Source organism: Balaenoptera ricei, chromosome 20, assembly GCF_028023285.1.
Source record: "Balaenoptera ricei isolate mBalRic1 chromosome 20, mBalRic1.hap2, whole genome shotgun sequence".
Lineage (NCBI taxonomy): Eukaryota > Metazoa > Chordata > Mammalia > Artiodactyla > Balaenopteridae > Balaenoptera > Balaenoptera ricei.
The window spans coordinates 63947631-63959610 of NC_082658.1; positions in this window are offsets into that span (position 1 = coordinate 63947631).

Below are 11980 nucleotides of genomic sequence, written 5' to 3' on the forward strand. Positions count from 1 at the left end.
GATGGATAAACAACAAGGTCCTACTGTATAGCACAGAGAACTATATTCAATATCCTATGAAAAACCATAATGGCAAAGAGTATGAAAAAATATATATAAATGTGTAAGTGTATCACTTTGCTGTACAGCAGTAATTAACACAACATTGTAAATCAACTAGACTTCAATTTTTAAAAATCTTTGTATAAAACAAAATCTTAGCCGTCCTAACAGGGGTGCAATGGACTCTTTCCGTGGTCTCAGTTTGCATCCCTGGTGACTGGTGGTGAAAGCATCTTGTTTGCTGTCTGGATAGCTTCCTTGGTCAGGCGTCTGTTCAGGCCTTTTGCACATTTTTTATTGGGTTGTTTGTTTTCTTATGATTGACTTGTAAGAATTCTTTGTATATTCTGGCTACAAGCCCTTTATCAGAGATGTGTTTTGCAAATATTTTCTCTCAGGGTTGTTTTGAGGATTAAATAACACCATAAACACTAAGTAAGGGGGTACTCTTATCATTATTATTCTTTTTACTACTGTTATTTATCACTCTGTTTTGTCCCATGGATAGAATAAGACCTCACACCTCTCCGCCCAAACTCCTCGTGGCACCTGCAACAAGGCTACCCGAACCCCATCCCCTCAGGTCCCCTTTGCTGGAACTCCCTGAGGGGGCCCAGCCTCCACTGGAGCCCAGGACATCTGTGTTGTTTGTTGTTTACATGTTCACTTATCAAAACTATCCAGCTGGCCCTGGCCGCTTGGCTGGGCCCAGAGGAGCCTGCACAGATGGCCTCGCCCCACCTCTGCCCCACTCTGCCCGCAGGACAGAGCCACATCCCTCCCATCTCCAGCCCGCACTCCTCGTGCCGGCATGCACAGACACGCCCCTCATTCGAGCCTCATCACAGCACCCAGGGTCCGAGTCCCATGTGCCAGACGAGACAGGGGAGGCTCGAGGAGCCAGTGTGGCTGCCCAGGGTCCAGAGCCCGGAAGGGGTGCTGCGGAGACCCTGGCTCTCGTGCCCTGAGCGTGTCATCGGCAGCAGTGTCACTTGGCAGATGTCCCCCCAGGCTGAGCGGAGGGCCAGCGGAAGCAGACAGGGACTACTGAGCACCTGTCTCTGCGTGAGTGATCTCCCTCCAGGGAGTAGCTGTTATGGTCCCATTTTACAGATGAGGAAACTGAGGCTGAGAGAGACCAAGTGACTCAATAAATCAGTGGCAGAGTAGGATTTGAGCCCAGGTACCCTGTCCCCTCAGCCTGAGTGCTTGACTGCTGGGCCAGGCTGAACCCATGGCCTCTTGTCCCTTCTGTGGGGCCTGCCCCAACTGGGTGAGGGTGGCGTGCACCTCATTGACCGTCACGATACCCGTGGGAAGTCAGTCACGCCACCCCCACTTCACCCATGACTCCCCACTTCCCTTCTCCCTTCAAGCTCATTGTGACCCCCCTCCCCGTCTCTGTACCCTTGTCTGGGCCGGGCTGCTTCCCGACTGCCCTCCCGACCCGAGCACCCCCTATTCAGTAGACCCTTCCCCGTGGACATGGCTGGCTCAGAGCCTCTGCTGGCCCCAGAGTGCGGAGGGCAAGGTAGCCACATCTGGCTACATGAGGAGCGTGTGCCCTTTCCAGCCGCCCCCTCGGGACTGTCTTCCTCGGATACGCTCATGCGGGTGGGAAATGGTGTTTGCACGAAGACATTCATTGTCAGCGCAGAAGACCGGAAGGCACCCGAATGCCTGTCAGCAGGGGACTACTGAGTGCCTTGAGGGGGGAGTCACCCTGTGGACACTCTGTCGGCCGCTGTGACGAGGACGGGTGCTCTCCCCACGCTGAGCTGAAAGGACACTCGGGGCCTTGGGACGTTGAGTCACAAAGGGACAGTGTGTGGAGAACAGAGGCTGCCTTGCCCCGCAAAGATGCACACGGGCTACATCCCCGGGGGGCACCCGGGCGTCGGGGAACAGAGCCGGGGACACTTTTCACTCTATGTCTTATCACTGCTTGAATTTCGAACTGAAATTTCTCCCTCCTCGGGAGGCCACCTCTGATTCCACCCCCTGAAGTGTCCCCACCTCAGTGCTGTTTTGAGTAACTTGGGGATCAGGTGACGAACCCCCCTTTTCTAAATCTGCTGCCTGCCCACGAGTTCTTGGGGAGCGCCTCCCACCAGCCCTTCCCTTGTGGCCTTTGGGTTACACCGGGCACCCCTGAGGGAGGGGCCTGGCATCCAGCTCAAGACCCTAGGTGGCCACTGAGTTGGCCCAGATCCTAGGCCTGTTCCTGCCTGACCTCAGGAGGGGGCTGGCTTCTGAGCCCAGCCTCGCTGAAGCGCTGATTGTGTGCTGGGCACATTCTAATCCTCACCCTGACTCTTAAGAGTGAAGACCATTAACATACCCACTTTACAGAGGAGGAAACTGAGGCTCAGAGCAGTTCAGAGATCCCTTCACTCGCCTGGGGTCACACACTAGTGAGGGAAGAGCCGGAATTCCACCCTAGCGAGGCTTCTGGCAGCCCTTTGAGAGATATTGCTCTTCCTGGTGCTGCGAGGTCCCTCAGCCTGTAGGTGCCTTTCTCCTGCCCTGGATGCAGCTGGGGCCCCAAAGATGCACCGTCCTGGGACTGAGGACTCCGAGCCAGTGTGATGAGGGCAGAACAGGGCTTTCGGGAGCCCAGAGGAGGGAGCAGTAATTCCACCTGGAGCAGCGGGGAGGGCTTCCTGGGGAAGGTGGTGCTGGCGCTCAGCCTGCAAAGATGAGGTGGCCGTCAAATCTTCAGTCCAAGGTGTTCCCACCAGACTCACTATCTTCTCTTCCCACACCTACTGCCCCACCCCATTTTATTTGATGACTGACACCCTCCTCCAGGCCCTGGAGGAGGCTTCGAGCCTCCCTGTAACCCTGGCCTCCTCCCTTGGCCTCTACCCTCTTCCTACCAGCCACTAAGGCTTCCGGGTCTTTCTCAGATCCCTTCCGCACCTTCCAGCCCCACTCCTGTCCCACATGGACTTGCTCCAGCCTCCTCACTGGAGGAGGAAGTCCCCCTGGGGCCCTGCCCTATGAGTCACGCTGTCACACTGGGAAGTGCAGTAGGTAGCTCTGTGAATGGTACTGCCCATGATGAACTGCAGAAGGGGTGTGGAGGTTTTGAAAAATGGCTGCAAGTTCTCTGTCATTCCACTCATGGTGGGGCAGGGTCGATGTCTCCGCCCCTTAAAACTGGGCGGGTTGCTTTGGCCCATAGAGTCAGGCAGCAGCAACACCAGCAGAAAGGATTATGCAGCTTCCACCCTTCGTCCACCCCGTGTGAGGAAGCCCTGGCCAGAGACGGAGGCTGCGTGGAGGCGCTCCAGCCCTGGAGTCCTTCCAGCCCAAGTGCCAGACTTGGAAATGAATGGAAATGAAGGGCCTCCGGATGAATCCAGCGGAGGCCCCAGACAGGAGGCCCCAGACATCGTGGGACAGAGACAGCATCGTAAAATAGTTGTTTAACACCAGTGAGTTTAGGGAGGTTGGAATGCAGCAGGAGATAAGCAGAGGGGGATTTTGTGACTTTCCCCATCTCTGATGTTATTCCTTTCTCAACACATTTCTGCTGGGACCTCTGAGGGGCTGGGGGCTGTGGAGGTGGTGCTGTCTTGGAACTCGGCCCAGGGTCCAACCCTAGAGCCACTGTTTACCCCTTCCCTGTGAAACTACGGGGCTGGATTAGAATCAGGGGACATTGGCCATGACCATCTGCTTCCCCCAAACCACTACATACACCCAGCCCCTGACAGCACTGGAGTAGAGTCTTGGGTCATTAGGTGGTGTCAAGTCTCATGAGGATCAATTTGGGTAATCCAGGAAGGCTGCATGTAAGAGGCAGGATTTAGTTGTAAAGAACAGAGTCAAAAATAATGATGCCATTTTGCTTGTTTACATTAAAATATCAAAATAATATAATTACATTAACTGACTTTTTAAACATATTAAAATACTATATATTTAATTTATATTAAAAATAACAAATAATTCTTGGGACTTCCCTGCTGGCACAGTGGTTAAGAATCCGCCTGCCAGTGCAGGAGACACGGGTTCGAGCCCTGGTCCAGGAAGATCCCACATGCCACGGAGCAACTAAGCCCATGCACCACAACTACTGAGCCTGTGCTGTAGAGCCCACAAGCCACAACTACTGAGCCCGTGAGCCACAACTACTGAAGCCCGCGTGCTACAACTACTGAAGCCCATGCACTTAGAGCCCGTGCTCCGCACCAAGAGAAGCCACCACAATGAGAAGCCCGTGCACCGCAACGAAGAGTAGCCCCCGCTCGCCGCAGCTAGAGAAAGCCCACGCGCAGCAACAAAGACCCAACACACCCAAAATTAAAAATAAATAAATAAATAAATTTATTAAAAAAAACAACAAATAATTCTTGCAGAAATGTTTGACAAGAAAAGCATAATGAAGATAAACACATTCCTTGTGAACTTAGGCCCAGATATCATTATGGCTGGCCTGGTGGAGTATTTCCTACCTTCCCCCCTTGCAACTGGGACCAGGCTGCAACTTTGGGCAAACTTTCCCGGTGGTTCAAACAAGGCACAAACCAGCTGGCAGAAGCGGGTGCTCCCACCAGCAGCAGAGGAAGCCAGGCTTGGGGCATGTGGTCCCGGCCGGCGTGGAGCCCTCCTCCCCCGCCCCTGCCCGGCCACCAACAAAAAGGTCATCATGCAGCTGGTGCCCTGGTCATTCACAGAACAGCCCTGTGGAGGGACACCTCCGAGTGTGCCAGACCCGGCATCCTTCCTGCCACCTCTGGGCTCTCTAAGCCCCAAGCACAATAACCCCCAGACCCAGGGCAGTGGAAGCCACTTGTCAGAGGAGCTGGGGCATCCTGGGGGCCGCTCAGCAGGTGTCAGAATCAGTCTGAGTCCTGGGCCTGGGGAGGAAATGAATTCCTTCCTCTGGGCATCAAGGCACCCTGCCCCCAGCAGCCCGAGGGGGGAGGGGGGGAAACTCTTCTTTCTACCCGAGGGTGTTTGTGACCCTCCAAGGTCAAGCACTTGAACTTGTACTGTCTCTGGCTTTTCAGAGGACGACGTGTCGGCCGCTGGAGAGGGTCTGGGAGCAGGACGTTCCTCGCAGTGGGGCTCCGCGGTCTCAGGGCGCCAGGCCGCGCCCTCGCCCTAGGCCTGGGCAGCCGGAGGGAGACACTGGTGGAAAAAAGTCGACATTTATAGCATTTTCTGCTGCAAAGCGCTGGTCACAGTGCCCCGTGGGGTACTACGCAGGACGGATCTGGGGCTCGACTCGGGGTCTGATGGATGGTCGGCCCGGATTCCTCTCCGGTGGGCCCCTCGCGGGCCCCGTGCCCACACGACCAGCTCCGCACTCGGGCTCCGCTGGAAACCAGGCTGAGGGCAGAAGGGCGGCGCCGGGCGGGGTCGCAGGGCCACCACTGCCGAGGCTGTGGGAGGGTGTCTGGCCCGCAGGGCTCTGGGGAGACTTGTGTCTTTGTTCTTGAGCGGGTGGCTGGCAGGCCGGACAGCCCAGATCTTCTAAAAATATTCCATTTTTGGCTTTCCACGCCCCGGGCCTGCTGACCTCATAGCCTCAGGCCCTCACTCTGCGGTCCTCCCCTCCTGCTTGGGCTGTACTCTAGACACGCTGGCCTTTAAGTGTTCCTTCAAGTGACTTCTAATTCTTATTAGATCGATGCAGGCACATAGTGTTAGAAGTCAGACAGCACTGCAAGGCCTATGGGAACAGGAACAGAAAACCAGCAGCCACCTGCTTGCACCCATTGACAAACAGGAACTGAGCACCTACTGTGTACTGGGCTCTAGGCACTGGGGACGCAGCAGAGACCCAAACGGACCCTCCCTCAGCTGACATTCTGGTGCGACTGCTTCCAACCCTTGTAGTTCCCCCTTACTTCTCAATCACATGCTTGCATTGCTATTTCTTTTCTCTCTTTTCAGTGTTAGACAGTATCTGATGCTTCCTACTGCAGACAAGGACTTAGTCCCTTACACACGGATCCCTGCACTTCCCCTGCCCCAGCGCTCACTCTCTTTTCGTCACAATTTTTGGATATATCAGCATTTGATGTTTTGGTTTACATATTGTGATTATGTAAATATTGTTCCCAGCTGAGCTGTGCAGTACTTTATGACTACATTTTCTTTAAAATAATTAATTAATTAATTAATTAATTTTTGCTGTGTTGGGTCTTCGTTGCTGCACTCAGGCTTTCTCTAGTTGTGTCAAGCGGAGGCTACTCTTCGTTGCGGTGCGTGGGCTTCTCATTGCGGTGGCTTCTGTTCTTGCAGAGCATGGGCTCTAGGCACGCGGGCTTCATTAGTTGTGGCACGGGGGCTCAGTAGCTGTGGCTGGCAGGCTCTAGAACGCAGGCTCAGTAGTTGTGGCGCACGGGCTTAGTTGCTCCGCGGCATGTGGGATCTTCCCGGACCAGGGCTCAAACCTGTGTCCCCTGCATTGGCAGGCAGATTCTTAACCACTGCGCCACCAAGGAAGTCCCAATGACTACATTTTCTATTTTGTGTTATTTGTTTTTCCAGGAGTTGATAATTGCCTTGTTTTCTTCTTACATCCAGCTGGGCATTGAGGGGGGTCCTTTCAATCTGGGAACTCATGACCTTCGTTCTGGGAAGTTGGAAGGCATAACTCCTCCTTTCACAAACTCTTAGCTTATTTTCTTTTCATCCCTGCCTGCCCTTCCACCTCCAGAGGGACCTGGTGTCTCCCAGGCTGCTGTTTCTAGGTGCTGTCTGTAGGTGGTCTGGCCGCAGATTGGCTTCCTTCCCTGTAGACTTTCATTTCACTTTCCTCTACTCTACTAAGTTGGTTACCATTTTTCTATTCATTTAACAGCTTCAAAAGTTTTATAGATTCTGTCCCTGTCATTGACTTTCCTGTTCTCTTTGTCCTTGTGAGTTTGTGCCTTAAAGTTTTCTTATTTTACTTTTATTTTAGTGGAGTTTTGGGAGAGAAGGGAGAAAAATACCCCTGTTCAGTTCATGGTTAATTAGGAGTCCCCCTCACCTTCTCTTTGACCACCTGCTGTGTGCTGTGGACTATTTAAAGTCAGCTCCTACACCCAGTTTCACATAGCTCTTTTTCTGTCACCCAAGTTTGAGCTCAGAAGAAACCTCCTCCAGGTAGGCCTCCTTGGCCACCCATCTAATGGAGCCAGCCCAGTGCTTCTCTATCATGTTGCCCTGCTTTACTTGTTTTTAGCCCTTATCATTATTTGAAATTAATTTATAGATTTACTTTCATTGATATATTTGTCTTCTTTTTCAACTTCCCCCAGAAGGCTTGCTCCATAAAGGCAGGGACCCTGTCTGTCTTGTTCTTCACTGCCCCCTCAGCATGTAGCATGGTGTCAGGCAAAAACAGATGTTCAGGAAAAATGCGTTGAATGGATGGATGGATTTGAGCCTGGGATCTTCAAGAGGCAACTTCAGCATAACTTAAGGAAGAAGCTGGTAATGGGCAGAGTTTCCTGGGAATGGAAGGTACTGCCAGTGAGAGGGTGAACCCCTCATCAGGGAAGGGATGTAAGCCCAGGCTTGGGGATGGCTGAAAGGGGACACAAACTCTAGTGAGAATGGATGTGATCACCTCCAAGACCTGGCGGAGACAGGTGATTGGCTTCAGGTCACTCATTTCCATCCTGGTGGAGCCAGGACTCCCCTCAGATTGGAAAACAGCCCTTTGCAGGCAGATATTGGCATGTGTCTGGGTCGTGGAGTCAGCCCGGTCTGGACACAGTTCTTTCTCTCTTCTCCCTGGTCCTGTGGTCTTGGGAACGTGGCCTGTCTCTGTGTTTGCAGTACTTCTCCCCCAGTCCACAGTGACGAGGACAATTCTCACGTCCTGGATCCTGGGTGACAGGCTTGAGCCTCTGCTAGTGAAGTGCCTGATACATTGCAGGCTGTTCCTGATCAGGGCTAAAAGCCTGGCTTTGTTCTACCTGGCAGTGGGACCTGGGCCAGCTGCTTGAAGACTTGGGCCTCAGTTTCCTCGTCTGTGAGATGAAGGTCTAACCACACTGGCCTTGCCGGGTCACGTCAAGTCTTGGGCTTGGAGTGTAACGCGTGTCAGTGAACCCCTGGCCCTGCCTCCCGGGCATGAAGTGCTATGTGCGAGCGCCTGGGGACAGACAGGCTCCGGGCCAGGGCTCCTGGGATGCCCTGAGCCCGTGGCTGCCTGGAAGATGTCCTGGGGGAAGCCTCAGGGTTTCTGTGCAGCCGTGAAGCTCCTGGGCAGGACAGACCCGAGGGCTCAGTCAGAAGCGAAGCGCTTGGCATCTTCCCAGAAAGCGGTGGAGGGAGTTCAAGGGCGATGTGATTTGCCCAGAAGGAGGCTGTCGCAAACTACTTTAATTAATGGAAGCTTGCGCAGGGAAAACTCTGTCTCCATCTGACCGTTCCAGCAACAGCTCTGCCATTGCCAGCAGCCTTCAGCCCCTCTCTGAGCCTCCGCTTCTCAGCTATTCCACTGGGATGACGATAACAGCTGCCCCTTGCTGCAGTACTGTGAGCCTTCCTCCTTTCCACAGCTGTTCACTGCACACCTGCAGTGTGTGGGGACACTGCGGTGACCGGAGCAAAGTCACGGCCCCCATGCAGCTTGATTATAGTGAGTCCACAGAACCATGAGCTTCAAGGGACTAGCGCATAGTAGGTGCTCTAACAATGGCACTTGCTGTTTTGCTCCTGGAGCCACCTAACTGGTGTGAATTCACCCTTTGATATTCAAGACTGATGGCGGCTTAGATAGAGCAGGTGAGCTCCCGCCCTCCCTTGAGGTTTCCTTCTTTGTAAACTGCAATGTCAGGGCCTGACCCTGAGGGAGGCTCCCACCTCCCTCCAAGCTCAAGGACAATTACTTACTGCACTAAAGCACCACCTCCAGCCGGCCTGATGCTGGGCCAGAAAGAACTCAGCCCCTGCCTCGGAGCAGCTTGATTCTGCAGGAGACGCAGGTGGGGTTTCCGCCGCTGGCAGAGATGGGGTCCCTGGGGGCAGTGTCAGGGAGAGCCTCCCCTCCATGTTTCAGAAGTGGGCCTTGAGGGGTAGGAATGAGTCAGGTGGAGAAGGCAGGGAAGGGCATTCCAAGCTGAGGGAACAGCCTTTGCAAAGAAAGGTTCAGGGAGGAGAGCTGGGGTTGGGAGTCGCTGGACTGGGGAGAGCCTGGGGAGGTTCTCCGCTGAGTGACCTCAGCAGGGTTTGAGCTTGGCCGGCCGTGTTCTGGAAGGCCCTCTGGCTGCTGTGGAGGAACTGGGGGCAGGAAGCACGGGGAGGGGGAGGGGGAGCAGACGAGGTCCCGGAAGTGCCCAGGGCTCCGTAGTGACCAGCTCATGTCCAGCCGCCATGCCAGGGCTGGCCACCAGAGGGCACTGTGGGCGCAAGCTGAGGGGGCCCTTGCGGAGTCAGGGCCGTGTGTGTGTGTGTGTGTGTGTGTGTGTGTGTGTGTGTGGTATCTGTGCACGTGCCTGAGCCTCCGTGGCCGCTCCGCGGGCAGGTCCATGCTTGTGCACCCCGCCGTGCTCACGAGCGTGTGCATGTGCATCAGGGGTGTGTGAACTTGGGTGTGAGCTGGGGGGTGGGGGCGAGGGCGTGAGTGAGCACGGGCAGGGGTGCACATAGGTGAGAGCAGGGCCCTCATCCCCCGCTGCTCCCGCCTGTTCCTCCCCCACCAGCCGCCCACCTCAAGGCCTTTGCACACGCTGTTTCCTCCCCCTGGAGTGCTCTTCCCCCCACCCTCATGACACCTCCCTCACCTGCTCAGGTCTTTGCTTGCATGTCACCTGCTGGTGAGGCTTGTCCTCCCTTTTTAAAATTACAGCCCCACCCTCAGACGCACGCCAGTCCCCTTCCCTCCTTTCCCGGTAGCAGATCCTCCGGCGACTATAATTTAATTCGGGCATTTCGCTTGTGTGTTTCGTCCACCAGTCACCCCCCCGAGGGCAGGGCCTTGTGTCCGTCTCTTCAACGTCGTGCCCTCAGCGCCAGGCACACAGTCAGTGCTCACTACGGAGCTGTCGAGTGAATGAAGGGATGAGCTCCCGCCATCCCGGGCGCCGACATCCTCTCTCCAGCCCTCCGTAACCCCAGGCCCCGCCCACCTCAGCTCACACCCAGATCCTGATCTGACCACACCCCTTTCCCTGAGTCCACGAAGGGTGTTGGGGACTTATCTTCTAGGAGTCAGGGCAAGAAGCAGCTTGTTACAGGGACCCTGTCCAATGTCCCTTCTGGTTTCTGAGTGGTCATGGAGCTGCAACAAGCGAGGAAGGGCCGACGGAGCCCTGCCTCCCCGCCGGGCCCTCACACGGGGCCCCTTGCACAACACCAACCCTCTACAGGGAGACTGATTCTCGCTTCTCTGCCTGACGAGCTCACGAGCTCCTACTGGTCCTTAAAGGTCCAGTCTCAAAGTCACCTCCTCTGAGGAGCCTTCCCGACCTCACGCAGGTGGAGCCTGGCACCGTCCTGGGACTCTTGCTCATGCATCTATTTATAGCAGCCCACATGGAGTTCTGTGATTCTTGGGCTGTCTGTCAGGCTCCCTGACTAACCGTCACCTCCTCCAACGGCAGGGCCTCGTCTGAGTCATAGGAGCAGGCCAGCATGGGACTAGAGTTGCTTCCAATGTCTGTGGCATGCTTTCTGTCTGTCCTTTGCTCATTCCTCAAGCATTTTTCCTGGCCTACTATGTGCCAGGCCCTGGGCTGTGCATCAGGAATGCCCCTCAGGGAGTGAGTTGGCCAGATTCCTGCCCAGGAGGCACTGACGGTCCAGATTAAGAGTCAGATTAAAAGCAGAGGAAATAGGAAAGGCACTGGTGGCACGAATGCTGTGCAGAGAATTACAACTGATTTGGGGGTATGGCCGGAAAGCCTCTTAGGGGAGTTCATTTAAGAGGAGGCCTGCAGGATGAAAGGGACCAGCCCCAGCAGCCACGGTGGGAGGGTGGGGGAGGAAGATGTTTCAGGCAGAGGGAACAGCAGAGGCACAGGCCGTGAGGCAGGACCGGTATTGGCGTGTACAAGGGGCGGCACTGAGAACCCTTGCATATGGCATGGAGCGGAGGGGGCGACGGGGAGCACGGGAGGAGCAGGAGTCCGAGTGGTTGGCAGGGGCCTGAACCCAGAAAACCCACCAGACCAGGCCTGCAGTCCCACTAGGGAGGTATCTGCTGCTGGTGCCCATTTTGCAGATAGATAAGCAGCAGGACCCATTTTGGACCGAGCGCCCTGGGCCACTCCAGACACCCAGGTGTGGTGAGGCCGGGTCAGCTTCCTGTAGGAATTTTAGAAACATTTGCTGGGCACCTAGTGAGTGCCAGGACCTAAGCCAGGCACTTCCAAGCTTGCACTTGTGAACCGATTTCAGAGAGGGCGCCCTGTCCCCGTGGCACAGGTACGTCAACAGGCACGGAGCGGCTCAGGACGTCTCTGAGTGGCAGGGTTGGCATTTGAACCTGTAACCTGCTGAGTTCATAGCTCATGCCTTTCCTCCCACTGCCTGGGGACGCAGGAGGAAATAATGACAATTAGCAGGCCTCCCCTTATCTCATCTGGCCCCCCCATCACGGTGTGGATAGGCCCAGCTGTCACCCCATCTTACAAGTGAGAGAGCTCCAAGCCTTTCCAGCAGGTGGTGGAACCTGCTTCCCTCATGTGAGGCTCCTGGCAGGTCACACACTCACGCCCGCGTGAAGCGAGGGGCTGACCCCGTGACCTTTGCTAGGCTGTCCATCCTAGTGACCTGGTCCCACTGCCAGATTGGTCAGTGGCTCCTGAAATCCTCCAAGGCTCCACGTGGGAGCAGAAGGGCTGGCCCGTCCGGACTGAATAGTCAACAAACACCTCCTGAGTGTCCGCGGTAGCCCAGGTCCCTTTCCACCAGCTGCGACCGGAGGCGCGGACGCGAAAACAAGCTCCGGGGTGACCTGAGTTGCCCACGTCACCCCGCT